The sequence below is a fragment of the Lemur catta genome, unplaced genomic scaffold (assembly GCF_020740605.2).
Source record: "Lemur catta isolate mLemCat1 unplaced genomic scaffold, mLemCat1.pri scaffold_43_ctg1, whole genome shotgun sequence".
Classification (NCBI taxonomy): domain Eukaryota; kingdom Metazoa; phylum Chordata; class Mammalia; order Primates; family Lemuridae; genus Lemur; species Lemur catta.
The window spans coordinates 1,778,076-1,797,186 of NW_025423850.1; the positions used below are offsets into that span (position 1 = coordinate 1,778,076).

Sequence of the window (19,111 nt, forward strand, 5' to 3'; positions counted from 1 at the left end):
TTTTCTTGAGCAAATCTGGAGGCTTCTATGAACGTAACTTCGCGATCTGCATCCAGGTCCTTCTTGTTTCCACAGAGGATGATCACAATGTTCTGACTCGCTAGCGTTCTGGCATCTGTTAACCAATTAGTAAGCGCATTGTAGGTTTCTCAGCTGCGTAATATAAGATTGTGAAAATAATACATGCATTTTATAAAGCTAGCAACTCTTTCTAGTCATTCTCACTACTCACACTGCTTTTCAACGTTTTGAGGTAATGGCAACAACACCTTTAAGGTAACTCACATAACCTGAATGCACCAAGTACATGACACACTCCCAGGGTCTCTTTCATTTTGTTTCCAGAAAAATGAGACAATAAGCCAGAGAGTTTGTTGTTTTTTGTTTGCTCAAGCAAAAGGAAACAGAATTTCCTTCCTTTTTTTTATGAATATCTGTTGAGCTCTTAGTATGTGCCAGGCACAGTCCAGACATTGACTGGTGAGCAAGATGACAGCTGATGGCTGCCACCGAGTCAACCCTGCAACGTGCTGGCAGGGTTGTTTTGTAGGAATTTATCACACTGACGCTTTATAAGGACTCTGTGATGGACTGCTATTTCCCCCCCTTTTCCATGAGAAACCTGAGGCCCAGAGAGATTAATTAAGTTGCCTAAAGTCACACAGCAGCCAGTGGTAAAGCCAGGACCTTGCTGACTCCAGGACCCACTCTCAAACCTGCTGTTTCCAGCTCTCATGTGTCTAAGGACAAATTTCTGACCATGACACTTTGATACCCTGATTGATGACTTCACATCTGAGCCTCTCACCGGGCAAGCGCAGCGCGGGCTGGGCCGGGAGCTGCCTGCCTTCTCGCAGAGCACCCAGCTCTGAGGACACAGCCTGGAGCAGGGAAGCAGCCGGGTGATGTCTCCTCACTGAACTGGTTCCCACCTGGAAGGAACCCCTGATGATACCGTTTAGACGACACCTTTCTAGGTCTGTGCTGGCAAACACTGAGGTCAGGGTTATCTGACGGGATTTCTTCAGGGCAGGAATGTTCTCTAACCTGCACTGTCCAACACAGAAGGCACCAGCCACACGTGGACCCTGAGCACTTGAAACGTGGCCAGTGCAACTGAGGAACTAAATTTTTTACTTTATTTAATTTCATTTAAATTGCCATAGGTAGCTAATAGCTACAATATAAATGTTTCACGTTAACTTAATTTAAACCTCCAATAACCTCACGAGGATGACATGATTATTATCACCTTCATCTACGGACCAGGGAACCAAGGTCCAGGCGGCTGAAGCACCTGTTACCAGCTGGTAACGGGACCAGGACTGGAACCCAGGCAATCTCCACCCAGAGTAACTCACTTCTAAGAACTCACCACACAGAAAGCTTCGTGAACCTTGAGGAAAGTGTCCAGGCATCATGTTAAGAAATGTAATGAAACATGAAAAATTGCTTTATCTACCTAAAACCTTGTAAACATGTTTCTCTACGTGGTAAAGTAGTGGTGGGGGCTCGTTCCAAGACCTCTCAGATCCAGATGGAAGTAAGGGGCTTCCTGGGTGACGGCTGCACCGCCTGCCCCGGGCACCTGGGTGACGGCTGCACCGCCTGCCCCGGGCACCTGGGTGACGGCCTCACCGCCTGCCCGACACCTGGGTGACAGCCTCACTGCCTGCCCGGGCACCCACAGCACACGGCACACACGGCACACAGGGCGCCTTGCCAGGGCCGGGCTGCAGACGCGGTGCTGGGCGGCCTCCTCTACCCTGGGAGCTGGCATCACCTGGTGATGTCGCAGACAAGGAGCACCCCGGCTGCGCCTCTGTAGTAATTTCTTGTCACGGACCTGGAAGAGTGACACTGGCTTTACTTCCAACCAGCTGAGACCCTCACTACTAAATACCATCTTCCCACAAAAACACCCACGTTTGCTTTGTGAACCACAACACAGGGCAGACGTTGTTCTAATATAGAAACGTTTGAAAGACACTGAACACACGTGTGGGGAGCTGTGCTGTCTGAAACCAGGTCACAGGAACGACAGGAGGTGGGGAGGCCGGCCTGGGACAGGAGGACGCTCTCTCAGGGCCGAAGCAGCCACGAGTGGACCTCGCCCTGAGACTCCTGAGGAGGGCGAGGCATCTGCAGGCAGAAGAGCCACCGCCAAGCCCAGGCGGGCTCCCCAGAGTCCCCTCCACCTCTTCTAGGGAACAGGGATGTCCTCAGATGGGAACCGCCTCATCTCCCGGCCAGGATCCACGGTCACCGCTGCCCATCACCAGACAGGAGACCGATCCCCGGCCCCGTGCCCTGCGCACACTCGCGGGACTGTTCTCTCTCAGTAACACGCTTTCTCCCCGCATTACCCATCTCTCCCCCTTTGCTGTATCTTTTTCCTATCAGCAAAATAGAGGTGGCCCTGGCACCTACCATCCTAAAACACCAACCAAAAACATGCTGGCGGTCCTGTCGGCGACTCTCCCTCCGGCCGCCCGCAGTCCTCAGCCCTGCCTCCGCCGCCTTCTCTGCTGCGCCCGCCCTGGGTCCGTCTCTGACACTCTCCGCAGCAGCCTGCCGAGGTCCCCCAGCTCCGTGTGCCCAAAACTAGTGGCCACTCCTGTCCTCGTCCACCCCGCCTTTGCGGCTCGCCATCTCCGGGTCTCGCACCTGCCGGCCACCGCCACCCCAGCGCCGGACCCTCTCAATCTGCCCTGTGGGGACTGCAGCTCCACTGCGTGGGTCCTGGCCTCTCTTTCCTGGTGACATTCGACTCCAATTTTGTCTCCAGCTCAGACTGCTTCACTAAGACCCCACTGATGCCCCCACACTGCCATGAGACTGCCTGATAAACACGGCAGACTTCACATTTACAAGACAGAATTCCTTTTGGTCCCTCCCTCCAGGCCCATGCTGGCCTAGGAAGGGGCATCACTCCCCGCCCAGGCTCCACAGCAAATCACCCCCACGTTTATCCTCGACTCCTTTTTGTCCACCTCCACGTTCGATCTCCGGCCAAGTCCCATCCCTCACACCCCACACATCCTGCTCCAGGCACGCCTTCCCCTGTCACCTGCACCCTCCGCACCCAACCACCGCCAGGCCTCTGCCCCCACGCTGCGGTCGCCTGGCAGCTACCCCGCTGCCTCGCGGGCCTTAGTCCTTCTCCAGGGCAGCCCAAGTCCTCAAAGCCAGCCCTGTGCTCAGGCTGTCCCCCCGCCCACTGTGCCAGGCCACCGGAGACTTAACCTTCCTTGGTGAGTCACTTCACTTTTTCTGGTTAGCAAAGAACTTGCGTTCTGCTTAGCACAGTAACCGAAGTGTTTAGGAGAACACCAACTCCCTCTCCCTTTCACTCCACTGCCGAGCCCAGCCCTCACCCACGATCCTGACTCACCACCACCAAGCCCCACTGCTGCCCAGCTCGTTGTGTGGCCTGGAACATCCTGCTCCATAGTCCTGGCTCCCTTGTTCGCTCCTCCTTTTCCAGATCAAACACTCCCTAACCTTGGCTACCTTCCCTCCCCACATTAAGCTCCAATAGTCTGTTTCTTTCCTGACATTTGGCCCAGCCCTGTCACTCTGGGACAGTGTCTGGCTCTGCTGCCCAGGCTAGAATGCAGTGGGTTCACTGCAACCTCAAATTCCTGGGTTCAAGTGATCCTTCTGCCTCAGCCTCCTAAGAAGCTGGGATTACAGGTGCATGCCATCACACCTGGCTAATATTTTTTTTATTTTTTGTAGGGGATGGGGGTGGGCTCTTGCTATGATGTTCAGGCTGTTCTTGAACTCCTGACCTCAAGCAATCCTCCTGCCTTGGCCTCCCAAAGTGCTGAGATTTCAGGCATAAGCCACTGAGCCCTGCCTGTTTCTTAAGAACTATATTCATCATCACTCAGAGGTGAACCCTATTCAACTTCTCATGATATTCAGATGGTTACAGGCAATTGAACTCAAAGAATAGTGCTGTTAGGATTATGTCAGCAGGATGAATGGATAAACAAAATGTGGTATATCCACACAACAGAGTATTATTCAGCCCTAAAAAGGAAAGAAATTCTGACACATGCTACAACATGGATGAACCCTGAAGACACTGTGCTAAGTGAAATAAGCCAGTCACAAAAGGACAAATACTTAAATGAGAGTCAAACTCACAGAGACACAAAGAAGAACTGTGGTTGCCAGGAGCAGGAGGAGGGAGAGTGGAAAACTGCTGCCTAATGGGGATGAGCAGCAGTTTGGAAGATGAAAAAGCTCTAGAGGTGGATGGTGGTGACATCTGTACAACAATGTGACTGTACTTAATGCCAATGAACTGTACACATAAAATGTATATTTTATGTTACCTATATTTTGCCATAATAAAAATAAACAAACAAATAAATAATGCATGCCAGGCTTAATCATTTACATTGAGTACTTTTACAACCCAAGAAATTGAAGGGAAAATGGTCAAGCTCGTCAGACTAACAAGAATATTGGAATTTCTTTTTTTTTTTTTTTTTGAGACAGAGTCTCGCTCTGTTGCCCAGCTAGAGTGAGTGCCGTGGTGTCAGCCTAGGTCACAGCAACCTCAAACTCCTGGGCTTAAGCGACCCTCCTGCCTCAGCCTCCTGAGTAGCTGGGACTACAGGCATGTGCCACCATGCCTGGCTAATTTTTTTCTATATATATATTTTTAGCTGTCCAGATAATTTCTTTCTATTTTTAGTATAAATGGGGTTCTAGCTCTTGCTCAGGCTGGTCTCGAACTCCTGACCTCAAGCGATCCTCCCGCCTCAGCCTCCCAGAGTGTTAGGATTACAGGCGTGAGGCACTGTGCCCAGCCCAAATATTGGAATTTCTGAGTTTTGTTCAAGACCCTCTTCTATTTAAGAAATAAAGCCCAATACATTGTATAAGTTGTAAAGAGAAGAAGAAAACCAGGTCAAGAAGCTGGCAACATGTAGGCAATAGCATGTCTTAAGAGAGAAAAAGAACAATGTATAACACAGTTTAAAGATTCAAATGTTTCTGTACATAGGTACACAGAAAAATGAATTTCACAAATCCGTGTAATCCTGGAACTTAAACTATTCATATAGCTAAGCATGGACTTTAAGAAATATTTGTTCCAGGCCAGGTGTGGTGGCTCATGCCTGTAATCCTAGCACTCTGGGAGGCTGAGGTGGGAGGATCACTTGAGCTCAAGAGTTGGAGACCAGCCTGAGCAAGAGTGAGACCCCATCTCTACTAAAAATAGAAAAAATAAGCCAAGTGTCCTGGTGTAAGCCTGTAGTCCCAGCTTCCTGGGAGGCTGAGGCAGGAGATTTCTTAAGCCCAGGAGTTTGAGGTTGCTGTGAGCTAGGCTGATGCTACAGCACTCTAGCCTGGGTGACAGAGCAAGACTCTGTCTCATAAAAAAAAAAAATCATCATTTTCTGCTATGGTAATTTTGCTTAAATATACTCTATTATTATTACTATCCAGCTTGCATCATAGTCTCAACTAGCCAAAGGGTAATATATCTATTGAACTGTACCTTGCTGGACAAAAGATATATAATTACCATATTTACAAATATGTCATGGAGCTCAGGCGGTGATGCGGGCACTGGGCAGTGATGGTTGGCTGCTGCAAATACAGATGGAGCTTTGCTGGCTCTTCCTCCAGCCAATCACCTCCTGCTGTGTAGCCTGGTTAGTGACAGGCCACATTCCAGTACCAGTCCATGGCCCAGGGGATGGAGACTGCAGTTGTAGCTCAAATGTTACACATTATATGTTTGTATCAAAATATCACATGTATCCCATAAATATGTGCAACTGCTTATTATATATCCATAATAATTAAAAATAAAAACTAATAAGCAAACAAAAAGATAATTATTTAGAGTAAATATAAAATCTTTTGGTTTGAAAACCTTTTGGGATCAAATATTAATACATAAAAATGCTAGATAAAGTATATCATACTTTAAAAATGCATAGCTGAGCTTTTAGGAAATCTTCAGACGCTTAGAACAGAGAAGAAACTGAAAAAAGCAATGAGGGCCTTGGGTGGGGGGCTGCTAGACTGAGATTGGCTTTAGTGTCTGTTTGGGATGGGACAAGAGCTGGTGTCCACGTGACAGAGAGAGTACGGAACTGAATCTGAGTTTTCTTCAGGGTTAGGCCAGAAGTGAAAGGGTGAGATGAAAAACAAAAGCACACTCACTAGCTCAGGCAGGCAAGGAATCTTCCCTGACTCTGCCTGCTCTCTCAGCAGAATGGGATAAACATTCCCCTTTGAAAATTAATTATGGGCTGGTACCACAAGTAGGCTTGGGATTCAAATTTAAATAACCATGTGGACAATGAACCCCCAAGTTAGGAAATTAGCAAAAATAAAGGTGGCTCTAGAAAGGAGTATCACTGAGATGCCCAGAAGAAGCAAACGCAGATCACTCTGGAAGGACATATCCTCACCCAACACACACAATCCCCACACGCACCGCTGCTTCAAAAATAAACGTAAGACCACAAAACACTCAAGGAAACAAGCCACCAGGAGTGAATCAGCCAGACTATACTTTAGTCCTTCAAGATTTCAATAAAAGAACAACTCGATAGGCTGGGTGTGCTGGTTCACACCTGTAATGCCAGCAATTTCAGAGGCTGAGGCAGGAGGGTCGCTTGAGGCCGGGAGTTTGAGACCAGCCTGGGCAACACAGCAAGACCTTGTTCTACAAAAAATAAAAAAAATTAGCTAGGCACAGTGGTGCACACTTGTAGACTCGCACCTGTAGACCCAGCTACTGGGGAGCCTGAGGCAGGAGGACTGCTCGAGACCAGAAGTTTGGGGATGCAGTGAGCTACGATAGTGGCACCACACTTCAGCTTGGGAGACAAAGACCTTGTCTCAAAACAAAGCAAAACACACAAAAAAGAACAACCTGATAAAGTATCTTCAATATGATCAATACCATAAAAAAGGAAGTGAATCCTAAAAAAAAAAGAATAGGATGTCTTGAAAGAATTAATAGATTTCTATTAATAGAATCTAGAATATCTACAAATAAAAATTACAGTAATTAAAATTACTCAATGGATATGTTAGAAAGCAAAGTGGGCAAGACTGAAGAGAGAAGTAGTGAATTAGAATAGAAACTGGAGGAAATTACCAGGCGCCAGTATAGAGAGTTCAAGATAGAACATATGATAGAGAACTTAAGAGATGGGGAGGATTGAAGGAAAGGGTCTAAAAGGCATTTTGGAATTAAAAAAAGAAATAGGAGAATGGGGGTAGAGAGACAACATTAAAAGAATTAATGGGTGAAAATTTTATAGAATGAAAATTAAAGGATTGTTAGAATAAAAAATAACATTGAATCATGTGAATAAATAAGAATCCATACATAAATACGTAATTGTGAAACTGCAGACCAAAGACAAAGGCTGTAAAAGCAATTAAAAAAAAAAAAGGAAAAATTCCCCACAAAGAAACTCGGTGTCTAGACTCCAAAGGTCAGAAGCAATGGGGTCCTATATGCACAGGCTGGGGGATGGGGGGCATGAAAACAACCTAATGTACCATTTGATGTACAAAAACTACCCTTAAAGCCAAGGTGGACTTCTGCTTCCAGGACGATGGATAAGTAGTTTTCCCTGTTTCACTCATTAAGTACAACTAAAAACCCTAGATACTATATATGTGTGTGTGTTTATATATTATAGAGAGTTGAAGACAGAACATGTGAAAGAGAGCGTAAGAGATGTGGCGGATTGCACATATACATAAAAAGATGACGCTGCATGGGAGAGAGAAAAAGGCAGACGGGCCAGGGACTTCACAGCCTGAGGGATGCTATGGTGGTGAGTTCCCTGGGTTTTCCTTTTGCCTCATATATCTCAGACTTGAAGGAGAACAAGCTGGTAACTGAGAAATGCCAATGGGTACAGATGAAAAAAGTCCCAACAAAAGCCTGCTCCCTCTAGAAGCTACAGGACCAGGAAAGGGGCAGCTGAACAAGAGAGAAAACTCTTACACAATAACCACTCTCCTCTACCCAAGCATCACAGCAAAAACTATGGCCCACACCAGTAAAGGCCAAATGGGGAGCCTAAACTTCCACCCTGGCAAGGCTAACAAGGCACACCAACACCCCCACAGAGGGGGTGTCAGAGAAGACCAAGTAGGGTGCTGGGGCTTTCTGCTGACTGGGTAGTGAGCTCTTCTGCCCCTGCTACTGTGTCAGGGGAGACCACGGGGAAGGGCACTAGAACATGTTCATCCCCACCCAGCAGTAACAAGAATCCCTCTCACCTGTCAGTGGAGGCCGAGTGAGGAATCTGGACTTCTACCCCCACCTGCTGGTGATGAGGTAGTACCCAAGAAAGGAAGCCAATTAAAAGAGCTAAAAAAGATCCAAGTCTTGTAATGTAATACAAAAATGTCCACGTTTCAGTTGAAAATCCCTTATTATACCAAGAACTAGGAAGATCTCAAAATGAAAGAAAAAAGATAATCAAGAGATTCCAACATCAAGTTGACAGAAATGTTAGAATTACCTGACAAAGATTTTTCCTCACAGTTGATCAAGAGAAAATAATTATAGCTACTTATGTGTAGTGTAGTAGCAGCTGCAGCAGCAGCAAGAGTAGGAGTAATTGTAATATTTCAATTTTAAATTTTTTACAAAAAATTATGTGGTTCCAACCTGGTCTCCAAAGTCCTCTGGGAATTTCCACAAAACCACAGGATCTGTAAATAATTGACACACATCCTTAAACAGAGGCAAAAGAACACATTTAAAGCAACAGTCCTGGTTAAATACTCTTAAAATTGTCAAAGCTACTTTAATTATAATTTTTAAATTTCTCTTGAGACATTTACAGTTGATGAGGTTCACTTCTTTTCCTTGATTGAGTTAAATATGTTGAACTTTTAAGGGTTTTAATGACCTTTGGAATACAACAAATGAAATTAGTAACTTAGGCCATCAAAAACCATTACTGTATTTCTTTTAGCAACTCACTTTTTTATTTACATGTCATAAAGATTCTGAACTTTGAATTTTCAATTTTAACTATGCTTACAAAAATATTGGTTTTAATTTTAAAAGAAAATTTTAAATGTGGTAAACATGTAATCACATACATTATAGCCCTCAGGGACTAGTCTAAAATATACAGCTTAAATTTCCATTTAAAATCCCCAATAAAAATTTACAAAAATTGTAATAATGTTTGCTTCATATTGGCTTTAAGAGTCCTAGACTTTGCAGTAATAGGTGAGTTGGCAGGCAGGTATAAGGCAGCTTATTTAAAATACAGTTGGTATTTGCAGGACAGTTCAGAGAAATTTTTCTAATATAGCTAGTAATTTGGTAATTTATATAAATCAATATTGCTTTATAAATATTCACATCAGCTTTTTGTTTTCTTTATTTCTCACAATACTTCTCTTCTGTTTAGCATAAGAAAGTGAAGTTTTAGTTGTAATAATCACTAATAAATATGTTGGTCATACACTTATTTTTTAATTTTGTCAAAAACTTCTGAATACTTTAAATGTCTCTTAAAAGGATAGTGTTTAATAATAGATTATTACTTCTGACAAAAACCTTTGAAAGCCCAAGATAAAATATGAACAACAAGTACAACCTATATGACAGGGTTCGAACTCCACTCCAAGGAAAAGGCCCTGGTGGACCAAAGATCCACACTCCAGGTACTCAACCAATGGAAATCTACAGTTTATTTCTACTACTCCATATTGCTTTTTAAGAAATATTATTTAAGGATGTATAATTTCAAAAGTTTTAATTCCAAACTTTAATAAATGTCTAGCAACATTTTTAGCATGAGCTACTTCCTCCTGTGTTTTTATTTAACAGAATATTTTTCAAATATTTTAACTTAAAAAAAAGCATGCTTTCTAGAATTAAACTTTTTACTTATTAAGGAGTAAAAAGTTCCCATATAAGTTAACATAAATAAATCATTTAAAACATCTTATATGAAAATAATGTATTACAAACTTATAAAGGTAATATTAAATGATTATGTCCTCATGTAAAACAAAATGTTTCCATTTCTAAAATAAATTTGAAATGCATTATTCATCACCATAAAATACTCAAACATTAATGTCCTGTGGATAACTATGTTCCCAGTTGGAAAAAATATACATATGTGGCAATTTTAGCAAAATGGTAGATGCTAAGATCTAAATCTCATAAGACAAAAGTATATGATGGAATCTCCATCAAATAGGAAACAAAAGTTACTACCTTGATAAATTACTACAATAACTAATAGCCACGTAAACAAATCATAATGCAGAAATGTTACATAATGTTCTCATAAACAATGGAATTAAGAGGTTTCACTGTGAATATTTCAAACAACCCTTCTAAACAACTCAACTTTGTAGTTCTCATTTGAGAAAATGTTTGTGACAAGTTTCTTACACGTTGCTGTGCAGCCCTTACCGTCTGCCTGTACTGTTTGCAGCATTTACCTAAGTGTGTTTTCCTGTCTCGCTTTTCCTCATCTCTTACTCCACCAGTTTTTTCTGTACATTCTGCTTTTCCACACAGGGAAAACAAGTAAATACATGAAAATAGCATCTACTGGTTTCATCACGAAGTGGAAAATATCCTTTTCTTCTCATTAAATGAATTTTATCCTTCAGCACTCAAAACTTTATTATAATCATGTGCATCCATATTTTGAGATGGATTAACTTGGTTCCTGCCTATGTGATTAGATTTAGAGCACATTTGATGCATCTTTGTGGCAACTTTTCAGAAGTACTGCAAAGGAAGAAACAAAAGAGCTCTGAAAAAAATAATCCGATTCTACAACTTTATGCACAAAGACCGAATTTTCTGTTCCCTGAGGATTACTTTCCAGATACTCAATCTGATCTGGCAATATTAGGTCAATTTTATGCTGATTTTATGAGTGAAAGGATGAGAACCGCTGGTGGGAATAATCGCTGCCAGTGATGACTGATACACACTGCGTTTCCTTCTTGCTAACGTCTACTAGTAATTCAAAAGAGACTCCATATCTTAATTTAAAAAAAAACTTTGCCGCCAACAATCTAGAAACCAAGTAACGATAAAAATATATAACTTCATTTTGACATAAATATTTCTTATTTTAATAAGAAATGTTACAGTGTAGTAAAAAAAATACAAATTTTTATTAAATTAGTAAATTTGGAAGGTGAATATTTAAAGTATGATTTGTGTGCCACCATCACAAAGATTCCAAATCCATTAAGGGTTTTTTAAAATGTAAAGTAAGATAAATTCAGCAGTATATTCTTTTCTTTCCCAATCAGATATTTCACATTTTCTGGCCCTTAATTAAAAACAAAAGTTAAAATTACTTAGAATACTAATGTGATTCTACTTCACTATAAAATTATGCAGGAAGAAGTTTGTAATTTTCATAAGTGAATAATATTTATTTAATTCTGTAGAATTCAATGATGAAATATACAATATCTTTAAAATCACACATTTGTAAAATTGCAAATCAGAGACTACTTTTGAAAAGGTAGAATGTATCCTATTAGTGTTTTGCATGATTATAGCTTTCTGTACTTGATTTACCTACATTGTAGAATCAGAACTTTAGTGTGAGGAAATTAAAGTCAAAACAATGAGGAGTTTGTCTTAGCCATACAGCTAGCTAATGTCAGAGCCTGGAGCTTTCTTAATTGAGATGTAAAGAATACTTACTTTAAATAATTTCCAATAATTCATACATTTTTGTGGCACATTTAACTTAAGTTCAATTTATTTCATTGAAAAAGCTATGCGGTACTAAAGAAACGGGAAAAGTCCCTGCCGGGCACTGACCTACGACACCCATGGAGGAAACCTAGTTGTTCAAAGCTTTGTCTCAGGCACGGTTATCAGGTAGAAACACTTCAACTCAACTTGAAGAGTCACTGGCTTAATAACGTCAAAAAACACGACTAATGAAGGAATGAGGTCTTCTAAACATAAATGAGCAGAAATCATTAAAGAAAATGTGTGATTTTTGTTCTTTCACCTGTAGGGATACAATGGTGAACAAAGCAGAGTCCTTACCACTCATAGAAAAGAGAAGCATCAAAACATATAATACAGTAAAATTTTATGGTACTAGCTGCATAGGATGCTGCAGGAGCACATAAAAAGGAAATCTAACCTAATTTAGAGAGCCACTACAGGACTTCAGAAGGAAAGGACAGGAAAATTGACACTCAGGTTAGATAAGAAAATGATGATTTGTGCCATACAGTGGGCAAGGGAAAATGCTACTGAGTGGAGAACCAATATGCATGAAGTCTTGGAGGTTACAAGAAAACAGAACACATTTTAGAAACTGAAAAAAAATCTAATATATCTAGAATGTAGATTGGGAGGGAGACAACGTCAAGAGATGAAGCCGGATTGGCAAGGAAAGCCACTGAAGCAGACATGGCACAAACCAGGTGAGGAAGAACCACCAGAAAGGTATGGTGAATGCAGCTGGAGTGTGTGTTGTCACGAAGTCAAGGGAACAGAGTGCATCTAAAAGAAATCCTCAAAAATGCTGCAAACATTGAAAAGTGACAACTGAAGAACTGCAACTGTATTTAAAGACATACAGCCACAGTCAGATGGGCTTCAATTAAAAGGCAGGAAGAAGGATGCAGATTTAAGATTATGGAAAGAGTGTGAGGAAAGAGAGACTGTATGGAGGCAATTTATTTAAGAAAGGCTATAAAAGGCAGAAGAAAGTAAAGGTGGGTAGAAAGGTTAAGTGTGACAGATTTGTTGTGTTTTAATTTCAGACGGGCACAGACTTGCACATGTTTAAAGGCTGACAGGAAGTGATGAGCTAGCAGAGCACCAGAGAAAGAAAGAGCCTAAGATCCCTGAGAACACAGCCAGGGCTGGAATCCTGGTCAGGACGGTGAGACGAGCCTTAGACAGAAGCTGGAGGACGTGTGCCATTGTTACAGGAAAAACAGAAGAGAAAGCCATAAATCTAAGTAAATCTGTTGTGGTACAAAAATAAGAGTTTTGTGTAAAAGTTGCTCATTTTTTTTGTTTAGTAGGAAGCTCTCTGCCACCAAAACATGCAAATACATTTTAAAACAGCTATTTTCAGTTGAAGGTATACTACATATATATGAAGACTGTAGGATTGAGAAATAAGATGAAATAAATAAATGGAAGCATAAGTAGAATTATGAAATTAGGCAGCTTAACTTCTGGTCTTCTACCTATGAGTAACACAATGCTTTCCGTCTGTGATCAGACGCAGGTATTGAAAAATAGCGAATCAACTTCCTTCTCCACTTCTCTAAGTTGATTTTAAAAGAACAGTGTCTCATCTGCTTATCCAAGTATCCTATGTAACTATCATTTTCTACATGTGCTAGTATATGAAAAAGCCTGAAAAGCACGAAGTTTAATAACTACAGTTAAAATTATAATTTTTATTACATCTGCAAAGTAGTTTTCAAACCCACTAATCATTGTAATTTTATATTCAGCCTGATTGCAAAAAAGGATTTCAGGAAGTATCTCAATCATTTAGGGCCACAAATGACCTTGGCGAAACCAGAAAGCCAGAGAACCAACACCATGCCATTTTTCCTTGCATGTACCCCAGCAAAACACAGATTTACAGCATTGATGGAAAAATATCACTCATTCTGACAAAGCAGTAATAAAAAAAACACAATATTACAGACTGCACAACATTACAAACGTTAAGACTACAAGCAATAGTGAAAACAAAAACAAATTCATTGCTGAAAAATCTTAAATTCAGACTAAAAATAATCTTGATAAAACATAATCAGATGTGTGTACAAATTATTTTAAAGCTAACATGTAGATGAGAATATAGAATTTTAGTATCCTTTTAAAGGTCTAGTTCAGCAGTTCTCAAACTTTAGCGTGCAACAGAAATGTCTACACATCCACACTGTTGAGTCCTACTCACAGAACTTCTGAGGCTGGTCTGAGAAAACGCATTTCTAACATGTTCCCAGGTGATACTGACACTACTCGTCTAAGCACCAGACTTTGAGAGCTAATAGCACAGATCATGTATCTCTCACAACGATTACCATTATGTGTCACATGTTAAGGAATTTAATACTTCCTGATTGTAAATATTCTTTCTAATATGGCAATAAATAATTAAAAATTCTCTTTATTACATATTTTTTTATTTGACAATAGGTAGATCTTCACAGGGCCAAGAAGAAACATCACCCAGAGCAATTACAGCAGGAAATATTTTTAGAAAGAAAAACACTACCAAAATGTTTTTAAAACCCTTTCTGTGCTAGTAAGTCTACTAATAGGATAATTCTACTTCCATATCCCAAAGAAAAGAATTTTATTTCAAAATTGAGTGTTTTATGACACTGGACCTATATAATTGATGGAGAACTTTAGTTATGTGAACATAAAGATATACTGGCTATTCATTTCCTCTATGTACGCCACATACAGACACATTGACAGTCCATATCTAAACAAGACAGACATCTGTCTGTACCTTTCCATGTCAGATACGTGAGGAAATATTTTTTGCTGTGGTTTCTTAGAATGCTTTGCTTTGTAGAATTTAAGCAATTAAGTTCCAATTTGAACAACAGAAGGGTAAATGCACAGTAGGTGTATCTGTGAATGTAAAAAAATTTAAGGCTTTTGTTTATTTTGTATTTTCACAAAAAGTTTCATTATATATGGATAGAATCTTAGAATTTTCTGAATGAGAAAGGACCTTAAAGGTACTTTTTACCACTCGGACTTAGGAAAGTTATATTTCATCCTGCGGTTCTGGAGCTAGTAACTATCGAAGCCAAGACTGGAATCCAGGTATCCCGGCTTCTAGCAGGACATCCTCTCTGAAACACGCCGCTGCACGTACAGCACCACACAAGTAAACCCAGTTTGCTCTGGTTGGTTACCTTTGACTTTAATGGTCATTCACTGGACACTAGTTTAAAGTACATTCACACTTAATTATCTACAAGAAGATATTTTCAGCAAAACAAGTATTTAAATTTTTTTTTGTAAAACAATGGCCTAAATCTTACAGACTTCCTCTGAACAATACTTGGAAATCTGTATGTGAAGAAACCTTGTAAAGAATATTAATAGTATTCAAATTAATATCCTCTCAATCTGGAATTAAAATAATTCTTCATATAATCATGTTAAGTTTGACTTACATGCACAAAAACCTTATAGAAATGAAAACATTATTTCAAGATCTTTTACTTTATAACCAGTTGCAAAAATAGAGATCACACTTCTATTTGTTGCTTTATATGATGTACACATTTAAAAGCAAGCAAATTTGGAAATTTGTCCATTTGTTCACCATCCTAAAAATGTACATAAGCAGTGATAGAAATAAAATCTAATGTAATGATCCCATTGTGATTATCTTCATTCTAAAGAGTCATCTGGAAAATCAAACTGCTTCTACTACTGTAAAATAATTTTGGTGCTTCTGAAATGCAAACCATAGAAACAACTTAATGGATAATTCTAGTCGTTCTAAATATTTCTCCCCAGAATAACCTAAAATTAGCATCACAACTCAAAATAAGGAAGCTCTTTTTGCTCATAGATTAGCAAATTCTAACTAAGGTAATGAAAATGAAACTTCTAAGAATCTCATATAATCCATACCGTGTTAGATATATCATTTTACTACTTCCACTCCTTTTAAATAAGACCTATTATAATAAAATGAAAACTCTCATCAATCACCTGATAGAGTAATTCCAAACTTAACCAAACAGGGCTAATGGGTGAGAATTGAATTGAAAACACCTTGACAAAGAAAGCAATTTCTTTTCTTGGCACTCCTCTGAAGCTGTGGGTGATCATGGTAATCAAACCAACAGTAAGGGGCCATCTGTCCCAAGGGCCCTTCATGAGAGTTAAAAAAAAAAATCAACAACAAAAAAGGGAAAGAAATGCTGTTCCACAGATGTTCAATTTTGATTAATCTATGACAAGGAACTTCCAACTGAGAATCAATGTTTTGACATTTTTCAGATATCAATCATAAAAAGCCAACACTAAGTTTTTATAAGAACACAGGGGAAAAAGAAGTTAATAGGTTGCCTGCAGAAAGACGATCTGTCATACAAAACCTGATACACCTTTTAGTCAGCTAAGATGTGCATCCTATCCTAAAGCAATAGCTTTTATTATGATTCCCTTAAAGAGGAAGGAAGACAAGAGGCCATGTTTTAATTTAGCATGAGACAGTGTTTTTTAATAATTCTTCCTACAAGTATGTGATTAAACAAAAAGACAACATGTATTTTTATTCACAATATCCCTTATATTTAACTCTTTGAACTAAAACATTTTAAAGAAACACAGCCTTAGCGTGAAACTTCAGAAATGTAAAATTAACTGACCCTCTCATAAAACAGTTTCATTTTATTCATAACATTTAATTTTCATATTACACCAAAAAATAATTCTGTGTAGAAATGCAAACTTAGTGAAGGCTTTTCCCATTTGACATAAAGATAGTTTGAAGTGCAACAGACTCCTGGCACTCCTAGATATAACACACAGTTTCAATAATTTGGAAATAAGCTAAAATTTATGAGTAGAATCATACCTACTATTAAAATGACTCAAAGTTTACTAAGATGAAAATATTTGTAAGCTACATTAAGAATTACTAAAAATATTTTAAAATGAAAATACAATAAAACAAAATATTAAAGAACCAAATTAAGCCATGTGTCACATTTCTTTCAGAATACATCCAAGTTAGGATCAAATTAAATGTAGAATATACTTAAGACTCAACAAATAAATTCACTAAGAAATTTACTGTAAATGCAATAACTACTTATCTTTTTATCTACAAAGCCTAGGAATTGATTTTGTAATCCCAGAGAGATCTCATATCAGGCACAGGACAGAGGCAAATATAAATATCCTTTGGAAGAAGAAATACTCAACTCAGGTCTTGCCAAACATAAATTTGCAATTCAAAATTACTATAGAAAATCTAAACACCTGTGATTATAACCCATCAGAAACAGAATTAAAATATTTTGTTTTGCTCCTGCCTCAAAGGCTTTTGATATTAAAGTTATCTGAAACAACATATATAATAAAAATATCTAAAATGTTTAAAAAAGAAAATAAGGATTCCAAGTATGAGCAAACAATAAGAGATTTTTAAAGACAGATTTTGAAAACTAGAACTTCAAAAATATAATTTTTGAAATTAAAAGCTCAATGGATAGAATAAATAGCAAATCTTATAAAATTGAGAAGAGAAATAGTGAAATAAATCAGACACAAAAGATAGTAAACAGAATGAGGCACAAGGATAAAAACAGTGAGAAACCTAAAGGAAGTTAAGAAAAATGGGGACCAAAATAACAACACAGATCTATTTAGAGTTCTAAAAAATCAGACCAAAGAGAATGGAGTGTGTGTAATGGGGGAGGGAAGAAAATAATATTAGAAGAAATAAAGACTGATTTTTCCAAAACTGGCAAACAACATAAGCTTCAGATTCAGAAAGCACAACAAGCCCAAGCTAGAGCTCAAGAAAGACATTTGAGGCCTGATAACAAAGTTGCAAAGCACAAAATGATGTCGATAACTTTAAAAGTATCCTACAGAGAAAAGAGATAACTAGAAAAATAGACATGTTATTACACTGATAGCAGACTTCTCAATAGCAGCAATGGAAGCCAGAAGACAGTGGAATAATATATTCAAAACCTTTAAGAAAGTATCCTTGTCATTTAAAACCGTGTAAACAGAAATGTAGGCAAAATAAAGATATTTTCAGAAAGACAAAAACTAAAACATGCACCAAGAACAGATTCTCACTAAAGGAGTGTCTAAAGATTGTAACAGCAGGAAAAAAGAATAATTCTCCCTAAGGAAAGTGTAAAATGCAAGAAATCATATATTTCATGTATGCAGACCAATATATACAACAATGTTTATTGAAGCACTGTTTGTAATTGACAAAGTTTTAGAAATAACTTTAAATGTCCATCAATATGAAAATGGTTATATTATTATTATTCTATGACATACTATACAGCCCTGAAAAAGATTACAGTCTTGAAAAAATTACATTTGCTCATATGAAAAAAAATGTACAAAATACAGTATTAAATGAAAAAAGGAGACTAGATGAAGCCAGAAAGATAAGAGGAAACAAGGAGAACATAAAGAACCTTAAGAGTCATAAAGAAGAACTTGCCTTGAACTCTGGGAAAGGAAGCCACAGAACAGTTTGAGCAGAGAGGTAACATGGTCTCACATATTTCAACAGGATCACTCTGGCTTCTGTGTTGAGCATAAACTGAAAAGTGACAAAATAATGAGCCCAGGTATGAGGCTACTGAATAATTCAAATAATATTTTAAATGAACATCCTGGGAAAAGAACTTTCACCTTATAGATACTAGGACTAGAATTCAGACATATATTGACAATCTGTGGTGAAATAGCAGGGAAGACAGCAAATAATATAAGATTTATAAGATGATCCACCCTCCTGAGACAGAATTCATCCCAAGAGCAATAGAGGCCTATGAGTCAGAGGGAAACTCTCCCAGTGGATTACAGCGGGTGTTTATGAACCTGATCTAACTCAGGGACCTTGTCAGCAAGCGGGCACTGTGGAAAGTGTTTCATAGAATGACTAATGAGCTTTAGGTCTGCAGAACTTCAACACAGACCATAAGAAGCTGCCTCCCTACTCCGCAGGGACTGGACTCACAGTCCGGGCTGTGAAGGATCAAGTGGCGCTGAAAGTACAAAGGACCGGCAACACCATCACGAATGGCAGCCCAGGTGACAAGAGCAGTAGCAGTGACACAGGGTGCACTTCAAACAGTGCTCGAAGGTGATGGCACGCGTCCCTGCCAGCACCAGCCAGCGTCACCAGCATCATCCTGGTGGAGCACCAAGCAAGGTCTGGAGAGACGACTGCGTCAGTCATACGGAGACGACTGCAGGGACAGGCATGAGGCACAGCAGCTGAGGGAGACGAGCGATTCCTCAGCACCTGTGAGACACCCCTGGGGGACCATGGACATAGGGACCAAAGTGAACACCTCAAACTGG

At 39.5% G+C, this 19,111-nt stretch overlaps 1 long non-coding RNA gene across 4 annotated transcripts in view; it reads right to left on the minus strand.

The window, feature by feature from the left end:
• LOC123629801 overlaps window positions 1-19,111 on the minus strand; it is a 32,886-nt gene continuing 13,775 nt past the window's right edge. For all 4 annotated transcript variants that reach the window (XR_006732272.1, XR_006732271.1, XR_006732270.1 and 1 more), the window contains 2 exons: window positions 8,678-8,721; window positions 1-115 (listed from right to left, as the gene is read on the minus strand). This is a non-coding gene — a long non-coding RNA (uncharacterized LOC123629801). The remainder of the gene's footprint in view (window positions 116-8,677; window positions 8,722-19,111) is intronic.